The sequence below is a fragment of the Arachis ipaensis genome, chromosome B10 (genome assembly GCF_059453495.1).
Source record: "Arachis ipaensis isolate K30076 ecotype BB chromosome B10, ASM5945349v1, whole genome shotgun sequence".
In the NCBI taxonomy this organism is placed as follows: domain Eukaryota; kingdom Viridiplantae; phylum Streptophyta; class Magnoliopsida; order Fabales; family Fabaceae; genus Arachis; species Arachis ipaensis.
Genome location: NC_142435.1, coordinates 12,134,923 through 12,152,299, shown reverse-complemented (window position 1 = coordinate 12,152,299; position 17,377 = coordinate 12,134,923). Strand labels below are relative to the sequence as shown.

Here is a 17,377-nt window from a genome sequence, read left to right as displayed (position 1 = left end):
TATTTTAGTATTTTAATTTGTAATTAGATATTTTGAAACCTAATCATATTTTACAATAACAAAATATAATTATAACAACAATTATGCTACATATACATAAAATAATCACTTGTACAGAATAAATCTTAAAATATAAAATACAAAATACATATTAAAAATAAGTTAAATGATATATGTATTGATACACAAATTTATAGTAAATAATTTAATAAATAATTTTTTATGTAAACATAATATTTTTATTATAAAAATTATTATAATGTTATATATATTTTGACTCCACTATCAAAATTTTTTGAATCCGTCACTGGTCTAAGGCATCTTAGAATTTTTAATCTAGACTTTAGAAAAAAATAACATTAAATTCATTCAAAATATTTTAGAATAAAACTAAGACAACTTTAAATGCTAGAGATAAAAATTTGTCTAAATATTAGGGAGTGCATCAAAACTTCATCCAAACTTAAGCCTTTGAAAGAGTCGAGGTAAAAAAAAATCTTGGAAAATATTTGAAGAAGAAAACACGACTATACGATATGGAGCTTCATTTAAGACAAACGACTTTAATTGCGGAGAAGTTTCATTACGAGCGAAGACAGTTTTCTCATCTTTATTGGTTAAAATATTCAACCCTTAGCATATAAAGACTAGAAAACGATAAGATCTAAATCTAAAGCAAAACTAATCAAGTAACTTCAAACAACAAATTGTTGTGGGGTTCCAATCAATTTAAACTTTCCATCAGATTCCCCTTGAAATAAGGAAAGCAAGTTGTTGATGAGCTAATGATCTTATTTGCCTTCTTCTTTTTGGGTTCACATGTCATAACTAACATTTTGAAATAATAGTGAATTGAATATTCCTCTCAATAAGCTCTATATGCATATACAGTGCACACATAATTGATTATTTTTTACATTGATCTTGAATGAATAAGTTACTTATAAAAGACTTGAGCTCATATCGCTGATATCTTAATATTTGAGTTGATTTGAGTATTAAAGTATTTTTTACAGATATTATAAAAAAAATATTGGGTATCGTTAAATTTAGTATTAGATATTAGTGGTGAATTTTCCATCGTATTTATCATCGGATTTAGTAATAGATTCGTCATGTTAATTTATTACTATTATTGGAATAGTATTTCCGACAGTAACATCGACAGTAATATTTAGTGGAAAAAAAAAAATTTCGACGTGCTCACTACTGTCGAATTTACCGGAGACTAGATCCGATGGTAACATTGTTTAGGGAAACGTTGCGTTTTGAGCACACGAAAAACATTTTCAACAGTAAATTTGAGGCTAAATTCAAACGTGAAGCTCTCTCTCTCTCTCTCTCTCTCTCTCTCTCTCTCTCTCTCTCTCTCTCTCTCTCTCTCTCTCTCTCTCTCTCTCTCTCTCTCCACACTTCCGAGGACAGCAATCAACGTGGCCACCGTCGGAGCTTGCCACCGACGTCGCCACCGAGGAGGAAGCACCCACTGTCACTGCCGTTACACGTGCTTGGCGAATTTGCTGCTGCACGGTTGATGTTCACGTTGCTGTTGTCGCCGCCTTTGCCATCACGATATTAAAGAGAGCCTGCAGCCACTATCATCAGATTGGTTTGTTGGTATGGTTATTATAATTTTTCATATTATTTTGTGAGTTTAACATTTTGTTGGGGTTAGTTATTGTTAAATCAGTGATTAAATTTGCTTAATGAAGTATGTTATTAGGAGGAGTTGTGTTAATTTAATGTAAGTAAAAATTAAATTTGTCATGCCTCTTTATTAGTTTGGTTGAGTTAAGAATTAAGTTTTAATTAATTAGAATAATGAGTTTTACGTATTTTTTAAAATTAGTTTTCAAATTAGTTTCAACTTGTGAATTTAATAAGTAATCATTTTTGTTAGGATGGTGTAATTGCCTTTGAGCTCAATTGGAGTTTCTTTCTTTTGTTGTCTGCACAGTAATATTTCAAGTTAGTTTCCTATCTCTGAATATATAATAAATTGTTTAAATTTTATGTTAGACTTACTTTTCTTAGGATAAAGTTTTAGGACGGAAGTGGGAGAATGTCGCGTAATGGCACCTTCTCGAAACTCTTGTTTGCTGAAAAAAAAGTGGAGTTATAAGGGGTTGCGCACTAGAACGATTAGGATTTCATGTTTTACTGAATGCTTGTATGTTAATAATTTATGCCTGCAGCTGTTTCCTATGTGAAAATTGTTGTCTTTATTTAACGGATGTTGATGAATTAAGGAGAAAGTCTATGAATTATCATTTAAATTGTTTGCTACGTGTTTGGTATGTCAGAAACTAATTGTATTCAGCAGAAGATTCTAATTATAGAGGACACTTTGGCGAATTTTCTAAAAAGTTAAATAATTTCTATTGTTCATTGAATTTTAGGGTGTGTGTTTTGATATGATTCCGAGTCATCGTCTATGGATGAATGAGAGAGATAGGGAGTTGACGCGTTTGTTGCGCATGTTTTTAGCATGGAACCGTTTATGTTTGAAGATGTTTCTAGGTGTCCGTGTCAAAAGTGTCGAATGACTAAGTGGTTAGGACTGACAGACATAACACTTCACCTCTACCGTAACGGGTTCAAGGATGGGTATTGGATGTGGACGAAACACGGAGAAGTGGATGAGCAGAGAATTAACCGGTCTGCCTCTAATTTGAATAGGTCTAGTTGTCAGTCAACGAGGATTCAGATGTCAAGAGACCTAAAAATGGATGACATGACTTGGGAGGCTATCCAAGAGAAATACAACGAGATGGTGCGTGATGTAACATATGTTACGAAATTGGAAGAGGCTGAAGAAGAGTCTAATCTGGAAGCGAAGAATTTTATCATCTGTTAGAATCTGCTACGAAACCTTTGTACGAGGGGTGCATTCAGTCAGAGTTGTTTGCATGTGTTAGGATGATGAGTATTAAGTCAGAGTCAAATCATACCCAAGAGGCAAATTCTGATACCTCATTGAACAACTTTTCACGTATACGTCAAGATGCAGCTAACTGATACAACAGATTCGGAACTAGTTGCACTTAGTTGGGGCCCGATAAATAAGGGCACTAGCTATCTAATGTGAATTGTTAATGGATATTGGTTCCATACCTTACAGTGGTCGATAAAAAAATAATAGATAACACCGGAGTTTGGGTTCGCGGGGATTCAGGCAGGGGGTTACTCTGATTGATTTGGTATCTTGCACAACATAATTAAGTTAAAATATTTCTCTCACACTATGTACAAGGTGTGTGTATTTAATGTGAATGGTATGATCCCAATTCGCGACAAGGAACACGAAAGCACAAGGACTACGATATCATTGAAATTAATGTAACCAAGAAATATAGGCACTATGATCCTTTTATTCTACATCAAAATGCACGACAGGATACTATTGGCCTTATCCGGGTTCATGCAAGTCCTGTTGGGTGGTTGTGATTAAGACTAAGCCAAGAGGTCACATCGAGTCTGATGATAGGACAGATGGTCAACAACCTTATCAGATTGACGACACTACTCCTACAAGAACAGTGGTTGATACCGGTGAGCCCATCACCATTAGGTTTGCGGTTATGGATGATGACATCATTGACCTTGGATTAGATGCCGATGCACTTCCATCACAGGACGACGATCTTCAAGAAGAAGATGGGGTCGATGGCGACAAAAAAGAGAAAGACCAGTTCGATGATAATCAGAAAACTATATCGGAAGAGGATGATGATGAACTAGAGGAAGAAGATGATGAATCTAATTAGGGTCAATGTAACATTGTTCTGTAATATGTATTTCTTTAAAAACCTAATTGTATTTGTAATATATATTGTAGTGACTCTGTGATTGTAAAATAGTTAGCATTATTTCAGATATTTTAGTTACCATTATTCGGTATTTGTAATTTATATTTTTTGTATACTTCACATTAAGTTTGAAGCACTATTTCAATTGTTAATTATCAGGGTACACTAGAGATTAACGGAAAAAGATAATTTAAAAAAAAATTAAAAAAACTACCGTTGGAATTACTGTCAGATAAATCCATTGATAATATAGCGGGACGAACAAGGTGGCGCCAATGTTATCGTCGGAAATTTTCGACGGTAATGTCTAACACAATCTGTTTTCACGCTTACTATATTCTACCGCATAATCCAACGGTAATTACCGTTGGACGAAAAAAATCCGACGGTAAAATTTACCGGCAAGATCTATACTATCTGATTGTTTCTGACGGTAAATTGCCGTCGAATTTTATTTATTTTTCTGACAGTACTGGACGCTTTTCTTGTAGTAAGATATTCACATATTTTAATCTACATATCAAATCCTATTTCTTCCATCAAGAGAAAAATTACGGGTAGAGATGACAACATTATTCGAATCCGCGAGTATCCATCTCATCCCTACTCGCTCAGGAATGGATAATTATCCGTTCGAGTGCAGGATAGGTTTTTTAGCGGGACAAATTCTTGAGTGGAACGGGACGGAGTCGAGTTTAAGTAATATTCGCCCCTATCCGTCTTAGTATATATATGTGTAATATATTAAAATAATTAATAAAATAATGAATACTATTATATTATATTTAAGTTTTTATTTTAATTTATGTTATATATGTGATGATAATTTTATAAATTTTAAAATTTAATTTAATTTAATTTATTAAATTTTAATATTTATAAGAACAAACAAGAATGGAACACAGATATCTACGAATAAAAAATGGGTTAGAGTTTAATTTTTATTATTCACAGATAAAAATAAATAAATTTTCTGTGAGTTATTATAAGATGAGATGATGTCAGATACTGAGATAGGACAAAAATTTCCCTCCGTGCCCCATCATCATCATCCGTAACTGTGGGTTGAATCACATGTAAACGAGCTAATACATAGGACCTTCGAACTACACAGGAACGTATTATTACTAGTCAACTAATATGAATTTTATTTCAAGCGAATGATTGTTAGTGGATAATTATGTTTTTGTACGTAGGACCTGTGTGACATCTCAACGAATTCAAGCTAATAGGGAAAAGTAATAATAGATATAATAATTATGATGTCCTCAGATCATGTGCTTTCTCTTTTGTTTTCTTCCCAAAATAAATTACCATTTAATTTCAGCTATAGAGAGAGATCGATTAGGTTGGTGATGAAATGACCATTCAAAAAACTCATATTACCCCATAATACCTGGCCTACAAAGTGATTAAAAAGAAAAAACACAACAAATTAAAGGTGGAGTAAACGACAAAAAACAAACACTAAAAGCGAAAGAAATCCACCGCCTTAATGACATTCCCGGCGTCCATTGTTAGTTCTTTAAACCCATATCCATGTATGTCAACCCAATTAGTCATCTTTGCCGTGATCAATATATGAAGTGAATGAGTGATACTCATATATATGTGCTACACCATAAGTCACTATTCATCATACTCGTATAAATCTTCTCATACAATAATCCTATTATTTTACTGTATTGTGTTCCTGTGTGAATAGTCGATTTTAAAGAATAACTCGTCTTGCTTATCTTCTGGACGGTCTCTCCTTGAATGGGGTGTGATATATTTTGCCTTTTTCAAAAACAGCGGCGATGAAAAAATAATCTTTTATTTCATTCTAAAGAAAAGGAGATTTTTAATGATATACAAAAACATATTTTAACTTATATAAGTTAATAACTTAGATTTTAGATAATTTTAAAAAAAAAAAAATATATGTTTGGGACAATAATGATACGTCATAAAATTGATGGGAATTCGTATTTCTAAGATTATAAAATTTGTTGAGAAGCGAAATAAAATAAATTAGACTTTTATTTATTTGATCAATTTTTTTCACATTTTTTTCATTATTGTAAATGGATTTTTTTCGTTTTTGATTAAAAAAAGTTGTACATTAATGCTACAAATCAAAATGATACACAAAAAGATGAGTATTTAAAAAAGAATACTTCGAATTGTCATCTAATGGAGGATTTTGTGATTTATAAGCTAATAGAGAATTTATTTTTTGTAATATTCTGTCAAAAATTTTTTTAATGCTAATTTTTTGGCATAAAAACTAGCTTTTTTCAAAATAATATTTCTCTTTGCTGTTAAACTCTCTTTTTTCTTTTTTTTTGGCCTTTTTTTCATTTTTTTAATGATTGTCTTTCGTTTAACATTTATATATATTTTTTTCAATGAAAAATTTATCCAATTAATAAAGTTTATTCGAGTATTTAATTTGTAAATCGCTAGATTAAGCACATGTAAAAACACTCCAACACTCAACCAATCACTTTGAAAACTTCATTAATTTCTGCTTATTCATATAACCACCTCCGCCTCAATTCCTACCTATTACTGTGTTTGTTTTTAATAGCTTAAGTTTTAAAAAAATTAATTTAATAATATAATATTAAAGTTTTTATAATTAAAAAATTTATAATTTAATTTGTTGAACTCAAAAAAATGTTAACATAAGATAAATTTAAAAAAATTATATAAAAATTTACTTCAATTTAAAAGAATCTTTATATAAAAAAATATTAAAAATATAATTATTTATGTATTTTTTTATTAATTTAAATTCTTAAAAAAAATAATTTCGTGACATTTCATCGTCCTTGAAAATACCTATACTCGGCCAGTCTTGAAGCTAAGCCAAAATTACAGCATAACTGCCACCTTAACCTCACAAATAGCAAACATTGGTGTTATTGTTATATAGTACAAAATTGTTGTTACTCTCAAGATCGATAATGTGTATTCTCACTATTCTGGATAGTACCTACAAAATTACAATGCATGTTTTATTTTGATCTTAAGTAAATTGGATTTTTGAGTCTACTCTAAATATTAGTTTGTTGATAACAAAAAGACTTTATTTATTTTGAACGGATTTGAGTAGAACCTATCTTTAATCTTTTGTATTGTGGAAAACTTATCAATTTTTTGCTTTTAATTTTTCAATAAACTAATATTTTAACAGGAAAAATGATAACTTAAATATTTATTATTTTTTCTTTGAATGGGGTTGAATAATTAATTATTTGATAATTAAAATAATGACAAATAAATAATTTCTTAATATTTATCGGTCAATGATACTCTTAATAAATATTTATATTTTTTAAGTTCTAATATAAGATATTTTAACGACTATTTTTTCTAGTAAAAATTTCTTACAGTGTCATCTAAGACTAAATAATTCGTATATTAAAATGATTGTCATATCAACTGGAAATATCATATTTAGCCATATTGGATGATCAATAAAATTTATTTTTTTAATCAACATTTAATTAATATTCTATCTATTTACATACTGAATTTTAAATTTTAAATTCCTTATTTTTATTTTAATAATACAAAAATGAGATGTCAATAAAAAAATATTTGTTAATATTAATAAAAAAATATTAGTCCCTGATATTTCAATATAATACTATAAAAAGTAAAGGAATGTTAGGGGCCAGCAACTTTTGTGATTTGTAGCCATCAAATAGCCATTAATGATGCTTTTAATGGTGTGAGATTGGTGTGAAATTTCATCCAATTGCTCACTTTTCTTTACTAGTTACGTGCTGTCCAGAATTTAACAAAGTTGCTGTCCCCTAAACTTTTCGTAAAAAGTATTGTCACTACGTAGTACGTACTCTTAATATGGATTTCCGTCTTGTTGAACCTCGATGTCATCAATCATCATCATGGACCCCTTGGGTCTTATTATGGTGAATGGTGATGAGCGATCCAACGTAATGGTGGTTGTGACAATAATTCATCTTATTTGTGTATGATATAACATGTTATTAACCACCACACAAAAGATTACCATAATTCATGCAATCAGTCATAAAAAGCTCCTTTCTTGGAGTGCAATAATACGGGCACAATCATCATCAATATTCAAATCAAAAGATATATTTCTTTAAATAAATTAAAAAGGTATTCGTACCCAAAATCATCTGTTACTAAAATTAGTCAACAATGTATTTATATATAAATATACGTGTAGTTTAATTTATTTTTAATATATATTTATATTTTAATTATATTTTATATTAGTGATTGATTTTAGTGGCTGGTTTCGATATAACCGTAGTATAATCGTTCATTTTAACAATATACATGGTGAACTTTAACACAAACAAGAAATTATTATTTTAGCTAATCCAAATTAACTCATTCTGTAGCCTTTTTAACTTTTAATTATTTTTCCCTTTCTAATGGATAAATAAAGATTTTTGTTCTCGACTGTTAACTTTGGATTTGATTCTAACTCGTTTCTCCTCTTCAATTTTACTCTCCACATTTTGAACCTCGTTAATGTTATGTTATTCCAAAATTATATTAAAAATTAATAACAAAAAATTGTCTTTTTCGGAACAAATTTGTTATTCTTACTGTCCTATATTCGTTTAAGGAGTAAATAATTATTTTTAACTATAAAAGAATTAGATATATAGTAACAAAATTGGCCATCATTATGAGACTTGAAAAAGAAGAAAAAAGAATATTTTTCTACTTCCATGTATTCAGATCATATTGTTTTATTTATAAGGATGTAGGCAGTTTAGGCCGCACAATTATATATCGCTAGTGTAGTTAGTATGAGCCCTTATCCCTTTTATTTAATTTCAAGCAAATTATTTATGTTAAGTTTGAAAGTTATCTTCTCACAATTTTAAATTTGTTTAATATGCACTACAAGAAAATCACTCATTCGACCACACTTTTTTTAAACTACATTTAAAAAGTGTAGCCTATTTCCGTGTTACCTTTTTATAGGAGAATAAAAAATACAGTTGTGACATCACTTGAAAAGTGTAGCCTTAGATGTTATAAAGATCACTTATAAAACGTAGCCTTATCTTAATATCTATGGGTATACTTTTCGTACCAAAGAAAATGTTTTTGAAGAGTAACCTATTTGCTATGTTTTGGGTGCGCTTCAGAAACGTTTCCTAATTCAAGCGAGCGCCACTTAATGAAATTTTTTTCACTTTCACGCTTCGCTCTCCTTCATTCACCTTCGTCTCCTTCTTCATTCATAGTACAGGATTTCCTTCCTTCATTCACAGGGTTTTCGCTCTCCTTTGTCTCCTTCTTCATTCTCCTTCGTGCGCTCAGAATCATCGCCACATGGGCTCACCTTCGCGGCTCAGAATCGTTGTCTCATGCGCTCACCGTTTCTGCTCAATATCGTCGTCGTGTGTGCTCACCGTTGCTGCTCATCTCTTCTTCACCATCGCCGCTCATCACCATCATCGTATCCTCTATCACCAGGTAAGCATTCTCTGTCTCACTATGTATCCTCTCTTTCTTGCTCATTCTCTCACTCCCTCTCTCTTTCTAGTGTCAAAGAAGGTATGTATGTCGAAAAAGATGATGATGAACAACAATGGCTAGTGGAGACAGAGAAGGTATGTATAAATTTTCTGTTTGTTTTGTGAAATTTGGGAGGTTTTGGTTTCAATTTTAAGGTTTTTAATTGGGGGTTTTAACTTCTGGATATAACACTGATAATATCAGTTATAGCATGCTTGTTCCTTTTTGATATCTGGTGCGCGAAATTGTGATCTCTAACAATGGCGCTAAAAACTTGGTACGCGCGATCATGATCTCAATACTTCTTTACAACTCCGCACAACTAACCAGAAAGTGCACTGGGTCGTCCAAGTAATAAACCTTACGTGAGTAAGGGTCGATCCCACGGAGATTGTCGGCTTGAAGCAAGCTATGGTCATCTTGTAAATCTCAGTCAGGCGGATTCAAATGGTCATGAGGTTTTGATAATTAAAATATAAATAAAACATAAAATAAGATAGAAATACTTATGTAATTCATTGGTGGGAATTTCAGATAAGCGTCTGGAGATGCTTTTTTGCTTCTGAACCTCTGCTTTCCTACTGCCTTCTTCCAACCATGCGTTACCTCCCTCCATGGCAAGCTGTATGATCCTCTTGGATGAAAACAAATCCATATGCGCTGTCACCGCACGGCTAATCATCTGTCGGTTCCTGCTAGCATCGGAATAAGACCATTGTCTTTTTTCACACTGTCACTTGTGCCCCACATTCGCAGGTTTGAAGCTCGTTACAGTCATCCCTTCCCAGATCCTACTCGGAATACCACAGACAAGGTTTAGACTTTCCGGATCCCAGGAATGCTGCCAATGGTTCTAGCCTATACCACGAAGACTCTGATCTCACGGAATGGAAGGCTCTGTTGTCAGGAGAGGCAACCATGCGTCGTGGACTAGGAGGCCAAGAGATACACACTCAAGCTATTACAGATAGAACGAGAGTGGTTGTCAGGCACGCGTTCATAGGTGAGAATGATGATGAGTGTCACGGGTCATCACATTCATTAGGTTGAAGTGCGAGTGAATATCTTAGAGAAGAAGTAGGCGTGAATTGAATAGAAAAACAGTAGTAATTGCATTAATTCATGAAAAACAACAGAGCTCCACACCTTAATCTATGGGGTATAGAAACTCCACCGTAGAAAATACATAAGTGAAAGGTCTAGGCATGGCCGTATGGCCAGCCTTCATGGTCTATGATAGCATAAAATTAACAAAAGACGATAAATAAGTCTCTAAAAGTAGTTTTTATACTAGACTAGTAACCTAGGGTTTACAGAAATTGAGTAACTAAGTGCAGATAGTGCAGAAATCCACTTATGGGGCCCACTTGGTGTGTGCTTGGGCTGAGCATTGAAGATTTTTCGTGCTTAGGCTGTTCCTGGAGTTAAACGCCAGGTTTGGTGCCAGTTTGGGCGTTTAACTCCAATTCTGGTGCCAATTTGGGCGTTTTACGCCAAGATATTTTAGGCTGACTTTGAACGCCAGTTTGGGCCATCAAATCTCAAGCAGAGTATGAATTATTATATATTGCTGGAAAGCCCAGGATGTCTAATTTCCAACACAATTGAGAGCGTGCTAATTGGGTTTTTGTAGCTCCAGAAAATCCACTTCGAGTGCAGAGAGGTCAGAATCCAACAGCATCTGCAGTCCTTTTTCAGCCTCTGAATCAGATTTTTGCTCAGGTCCCTCAATTTCAGCCAGAAAATACCTGAAATCACAAAAAAACACACAAACTCATAGTAAAGTCTAGAAATATGATTTTTGCATAAAAACTAATAAAAATATAACAAAAATTAACTAAAACATACTAAAAAATATGTAAAAACAATGCCAAAAAGGGTATAAATTATCCGCTCATCACAACACCAAACTTAAATTGTTGCTTGTTCCTAAGCAACTGAAAACAAAATAGGATAAAAAGAAGAGAATATACAATAAATTCCAAACTTATCAATGAAAATTAGCTTCAATTAGATGAGCGGGACTTGTAGCCTTTTTGCTTCTGAACAGTTTTGGCATCTCACTTTATCCTTTGAAGTTCAGAATGGTTGGCATCTATAGGAACTCAGAATTCAGATAGTGTTATTGATTCTCCTAGTTCAGTATGTTGATTCTTGAACACAGCTACTTTATGAGTCTTGGCCGTGATCCTAAGCATTTTGTTTTTCAGTATTACCACCGGATACATAAATGCCACAGACACATAACTGGGTGAACCTTTTCAGATTGTGACTCAGCTTTGCTAGAGTCCCCAGTTAGAGGTGTCTAGAGCTCTTAAGCACACTCTTTTTTTGCTTTGGACCACGACTTTAACCGCTCAGTCTCAAGCTTTTAACTTGACACCTTCACGCCACAAGCTCATGGTTAGGGACAGCTTGGTTTAGCCACTTAGGCTAGGATTTTATTCCTTTGGGCCCTATCCATTAATGCTTAAAGCCTTGGATCCTTTTTCTACCCTTGCCTTTTGGTTTAAAGGGTTACTGGCTTTTTCTGCTTGTTTTTTCTTTTTCTTTCTTTTTTTTTCGCCACTTTTTTTTTTTTCCGCAAGCTTTGTTCTTCACTGCTTTTTCTTGCTTCAAGAATCAATTTTATGATTTTTCAGATTATCAATAACATTTCTCCTTTTTCATTATTCTTTCAAGAGCCAACAATTTTAACATTCATAAACAATAAATTCAAAAATATGCACTGTTCAAGCATTCATTCAGAAAACAAAAAGTATTGTCACCACATCAAAATAATTTAACTAATTTCAAGATAGAATTCGAAATCATGTACTTCTTGTTCTTTTGCAATTAGAAATATTTTTCATTTAAGAAAGGTGATGGATTCATAGGACATTCACAGCTTTAAGGCATAGACACTAGACACTAATGATCATGTAATAAAGACATAAACATACATAAAACATAAAGCATATGAAATGAAAAACAGAAGAATAAGAACAAGGAAATTAAAGAATGGGTCCACCTTAGTGATGGCGGCTAGTTCTTCCTCTTGAAGATCTTATGGAGTGCTTGAGCTCCTCTATGTCTCTTCCTTGCCTTTGTTGCTCCTCCCTCATGGCTCTTTGGTCTTCTCTAATTTGATGGAAGAGGATGGAATGCTCTTGGTGCTCCATCCTTAGTTGTCCCATGTTGGAACTCAATTCTCCTAAGGATGTGTTGATTTGCTCCCAATAGTTTTATGGAAGAAAGTGTATCCCTTGAGGCATCTCAGGGATTTCGTGATGAGGAATTTCCTCATGCTCTTGTTGAGGTCCATGAGTGGGCTCTCTTGTTTGCTCCATCATTTTCTTAGTGATGGACTTGTCCTCATCAATGAGGATGTCTTCCTCTATGACAATTCCAGCTGAATTGCATAGGTGACAGATGAGATGAGGGAAGGCTAACCTTGCCAAAGTAGAGGACTTGTCCGCCACCTTGTAGAGTTCTAGGGATATGATCTCATGAACTTCTACTTCCTCTCCATTCATGATGATATGGATCATGATAGCCCAGTCTATGGTAACTTCAGACCGGTTGCTAGTCGGAATGATTGAGCGTTGGATGAACTCCAACCATCCCCTAGCCACGGGCTTGAGGTCAAGCCTTCTTAGTTGAACCAGCTTGCCTCTTGAGTCTCTCTTCCATTGAGCGCCTTCCACACAAATGTCCCTAAAGACTTGGTCCAACCTTTGATCAAAGTTGACCTTTCTAGTGAAAGGGTGAGGATCTCCTTGCATCATTGGCAAGTTGAATGCTAACCTCACATTTTCCGGACTAAAATAAAAGTAGTTCCCCCAAACCATTGTGAGCCAATTCTTTGGGTTCGGGTTCACATTTTGGTCATGGTTCTTAGTGATCCATGTATTAGCATAGAACTCTTGAACCATTAAGATCCCGACTTGTTGAATGGGGTTGGTGAGAATTTCCCAACCTCTTCTTCGAATCTCACGTCGGATCTCTGGATATTCACTCTTTTTAAGCTTGAAGGGGACCTCGGGGATCACATTTTTCTTTGCCACAACTTCATAGAAGTGGTCTTGATGGACCTTTGAGATGAATCTCTCCATCTCCCATGACTCGGAGGTGGAAGCAATTGCCTTCCCTTTCCTCTTTCTAGAGGTTTCTCCGGCCTTAGGTGCCATTAGTGGTTATGGAAAACAAAAATCTTTAGCTTTTCCCATACTAAACTTAGAATTGTTGCTCGTCCTCGAGCAAAAGAAGAAGAAAAAGGAGTAGAAGAAGAAGAAATGGATGAGATGGAGGGTTGTGGAGGTTTCGGCCAAGGGGGTAGTAGTGTGTATGTTGTGTGAAAATAAAGGTGGTAAGGATGGGTATTTATAGGGTAAGGGAGAGAGTGGGTTCGGTCATGAAGGGGAGGGTTTGGGAGGGAAATAGTTTGAATTTGAATGGTGAGGTAGGTGGGGTTTGATGATGGATGGATGTGAGTGGTGAAGAGAGTATGGAGAAGAGGGTAAGATTTGATAGGTGAAGGGTATTTGGGGAAGAGGTATTGAAGTGATTGGTCAAGGGTGTATGGGGAAGAGTGTTATGGAAAAGTGTGAAGATGAGAGAAGAAGAGGTAGGGTAGGTGGGGATCCTGTGGGGTCCACAGATCCTGAGGTGTCAAGGAATTTGAGTCCCAGCACCATTCTGGCGTTTAAACGCCCATTCTGTGCCAAATCTGGCATTTAACGCTAGCTTTGCTACCATTCCTGGCGTTAAACGCCACTCTGCTACCCATTTCTGGTGTTAAACGCTAGCCAGATGCCCATTTCTGGCGTTTAACGCCAGCCAGATGCCAGACAGCCCTTTCTGGCGTTAAACACCCAAAGTGCTGCCCATTCTGGCGTTTAACGCCCAGAATGCTGCCAGGCTGGGCGTTAAATGCCCATTCTGCTATCCTTACTGGCGTTTAAACGCCAGTAAGCCTGTCCTCCAGGGTGTGCTATTTTTGATGCTGTTTTTCATTCTGTTTTTGAATTTTCAGTTGTTTTTGTGACTTCACATGATCATCAACCTAAAGAAAACATAAAATAGCAATGGAAAATAAATAAATATAATTAAATAACATTGGGTTGCCTCCCAACAAGCGCTTCTTTAATGTCAATAGCTTGACAGTGAGCTCTTAGAGAGCCTCACAGAGATTCAGAGCTCAGTGTTGGCCTCCCAAAACCAACCTTAGAAGTTGAGTATGAGGGCTTTGTTTGACTCTGTATTGAGAGAAGCTTTGCATGCTTCCTCTCCATGGTTACAGAAGAAGATCCTTGAGAGTTGAACACAAGGTAGTCCTTATTCAATTGAAGGACTAACTCTCCTCTGTCCACATCAATCACAGCTCTTACTGTGGCTAGGAAGGGTCTTCCAAGGATGATGGATTCATCCTCTTCCTTCCCAGTGTCTAGGATTATGAAGTCAGCAGGGATGTAATAGCCTTCAACCTTTACTAATACATCCTCTACAACTCCATAAGCCTGTTTTCTTGAATTGTCTGCCATCTCTAGTGAGATTTTAGCAACTTGTACCTCAAAGATGCCTATCTTCTCCATTACAGAGAGGAGCATGAGGTTTATACTTGAACCAAGGTCACACAGAGCCTTCTTAAAGATCATGGTGCCTATTATGCAAGGTATTAAGAACTTTCCAGGATCCTGTTTCTTCTGAGGTAATTTCAGTTGAACCAGATCATTCAGTTCATTGATGAGCAATGGAGGTTCATCCTCCCAAGTCTCATTACCAAATAACTTGGCATTCAGCTTTATGATTGCTCCTAGATACTGAGCAACTTGCTCTTCAATAATATCTTCATCCTCTCCAGAGGAAGAATACTCATCAGAGCTCATGAATGGTAATAGTAAGTTCAGTGGAATCTCTATGGTCTCTGTATGAGCCTCAGATTCCCTTGGTTCCTCATTAGGGAACTCCTTAGTGGCCAGTGGACGTCCATTGAGGTCTTCCTCACTAGAAATAACGGCCTCTCCCTCCTCTGTGCATTCGGCCATGTTGGTTATATTTATGGCCTTGCACTCTCTCTTTGGATTCTCTTCTGTATTGCTTGGGAGAGTACTAGGAGGGAGTTCAGTAACTCTTTTACTCAGCTGACCCACTTGTGCCTCCAAATTTCTAATGGAGGACCTTGCTTCAGTCATGAAACTGAGAGTGGTCTTAGATAGATCAGAGACTACAGTTGCTAAGTCAGAGTGGCTCTACTTAGAATTCTCTGTCTGTTGCTAAGAAGATGATGGAAAAGGTCTGCTATTGCCAAACCGTGCTCTCCCACCATTATTATTATTGAAACCTTGATTAGGCTTCTGCTAATCCTTCCATGAGAAATTAGGATGATTCCTCCATGAAGGATTGTAAGTGTTTCCATAGGAATCTCCCATGTAATTCACTTCTTCCATTCTAGGATTCTCAGGATCATAAGCTTCTTCTTTAGAGGACGCCTCTTTAGTACTGCCAGATGCAGCTTGCATTCCAGACAGACTCTGAGAAATTATATTGACTTGCTGAGTCAATATTTTATTCTGAGCCAATATGGCATTTAGAGTATCAATCTCCAGAACTCCTTTTTTTTGAGTTGTCCCATTATTCACAGGATTTCTTTCAGAAGTGTACAAGAACTGGTTATTTGCAACCATTTCAATGAGTTTCTGGGCTTCTTCAAGCATCTTCTTCAGATGAAGAGATCTACCAGCAGAGTTGTCCAATGACATCTTGGACAATTCAGACAGACCATCATAGAATATGCATATGATGCTCCATTCTGAAAGAATGCCAGAAGGACACCTTCTGACCAATTACTTGTATCTTTCCCAAGCTTCATAGAGGGATTCACCTTCCTTCTGTCTGAAGGTTTGGACTTCCACTCTAAGCTTGCTCAATTTTTGAGGTGGAAAGAATTTGGCCAAGAAAGCATTGACCAACTTTTCCCAAGAGTTTAGGCTATCTTTAGGTTATGAGTCCAACCATATCCTAGCTCTGTCTCTTACAGCAAAAGGGAAAAGCATAAGTCTGTAGACCTCAAGATTAACCCCATTGGTCTTAACAGTGTCACAGATTTGCAAGAATTCAGCTAGAAACTGATGAGGATCTTCTAATGGAAGTCCATGAAACTTGCAATTCTGCTGCATTAGAGAAACTAATTGAAGCTTAAGCTAAAAGTTGTTTACTCTAATTGCAGGAATTGAGATGCTTCTTCCACAGAAGTCAGAAGAGGGTGCAATAAAGTCACCAAGCATCTTCCTTGCATCTCCACCATTGTTATTGAGTTCGGCCATCTCTTCTTCTTTTTCGAAAAATTCTGTCAGGTCCTCTCCAGAGTGTTGTGCTTTAGCTTCTCTTAGCTTCCTCTTTAGAGTCCTTTCAGGTTCCAGATCAGCTTCAACAAGAATGTTCTTATCCTTGCTCCTGCTCATATGAAAAAGAAGAGAACAGAGAAGAAGAGGAATCCTCTATGTCACAGTATAGAGATTCCTTATGTGAGTAGAAGAAGAGAAGAATAGAAGAGTGATGTAGAGAGAAGAGATGAAGAATTCGAACACAGAGAGGTAGAGAGGGTTCGAATTATAAGAAGAAGAGAAGTGTTAGTAAATAAATAAATAGAGAGAGATGAGAGCGAGAGAGTTTTCGAAAATAATTAAAAGGAAAAGGAAAATATTTTTGTTTTTATTTTAAAATTTAGTTAGAATTAAAAAATTAAGAGAAGAAATAAAATAAAATTAAAATTTAAATCAATTAGTTAAAAAAAGGAATTTTGAAAAAGAGGTGAGGAGGTTTCGAAAATTAGAGAGAGAAAAGTAGTTAGGTAGTTTTGAAAAAGATAAGAAATAGAAAACTTTTAAAATCAAACAAAAAGTTAAGTAGTTAATTGAAAAAGATTTGAAAATCAAATTTGAAAAGATAAGAAGTTAGAAAAGAAATTGAATTTTTGAAAAAGATATGATTGAAAGATATGATTGAAATTTATTTTGAAAAAGGTTTGAAAAGGGAAATTAAAAAGATTTGATTTTTGAAATTAAAGT

At 34.8% G+C, this 17,377-nt stretch overlaps 1 non-coding gene across 1 annotated transcript; it reads left to right on the top strand.

Moving 5' to 3' along the window:
• Positions 1-16,127: 16,127 nt before the first annotated feature.
• Positions 16,128-16,231, top strand: LOC148579161 (small nucleolar RNA R71). Its single transcript, XR_015895938.1, has one exon. It is a non-coding gene; the product is annotated as a small nucleolar RNA R71 (small nucleolar RNA).
• Positions 16,232-17,377: the final 1,146 nt, after the last annotated feature.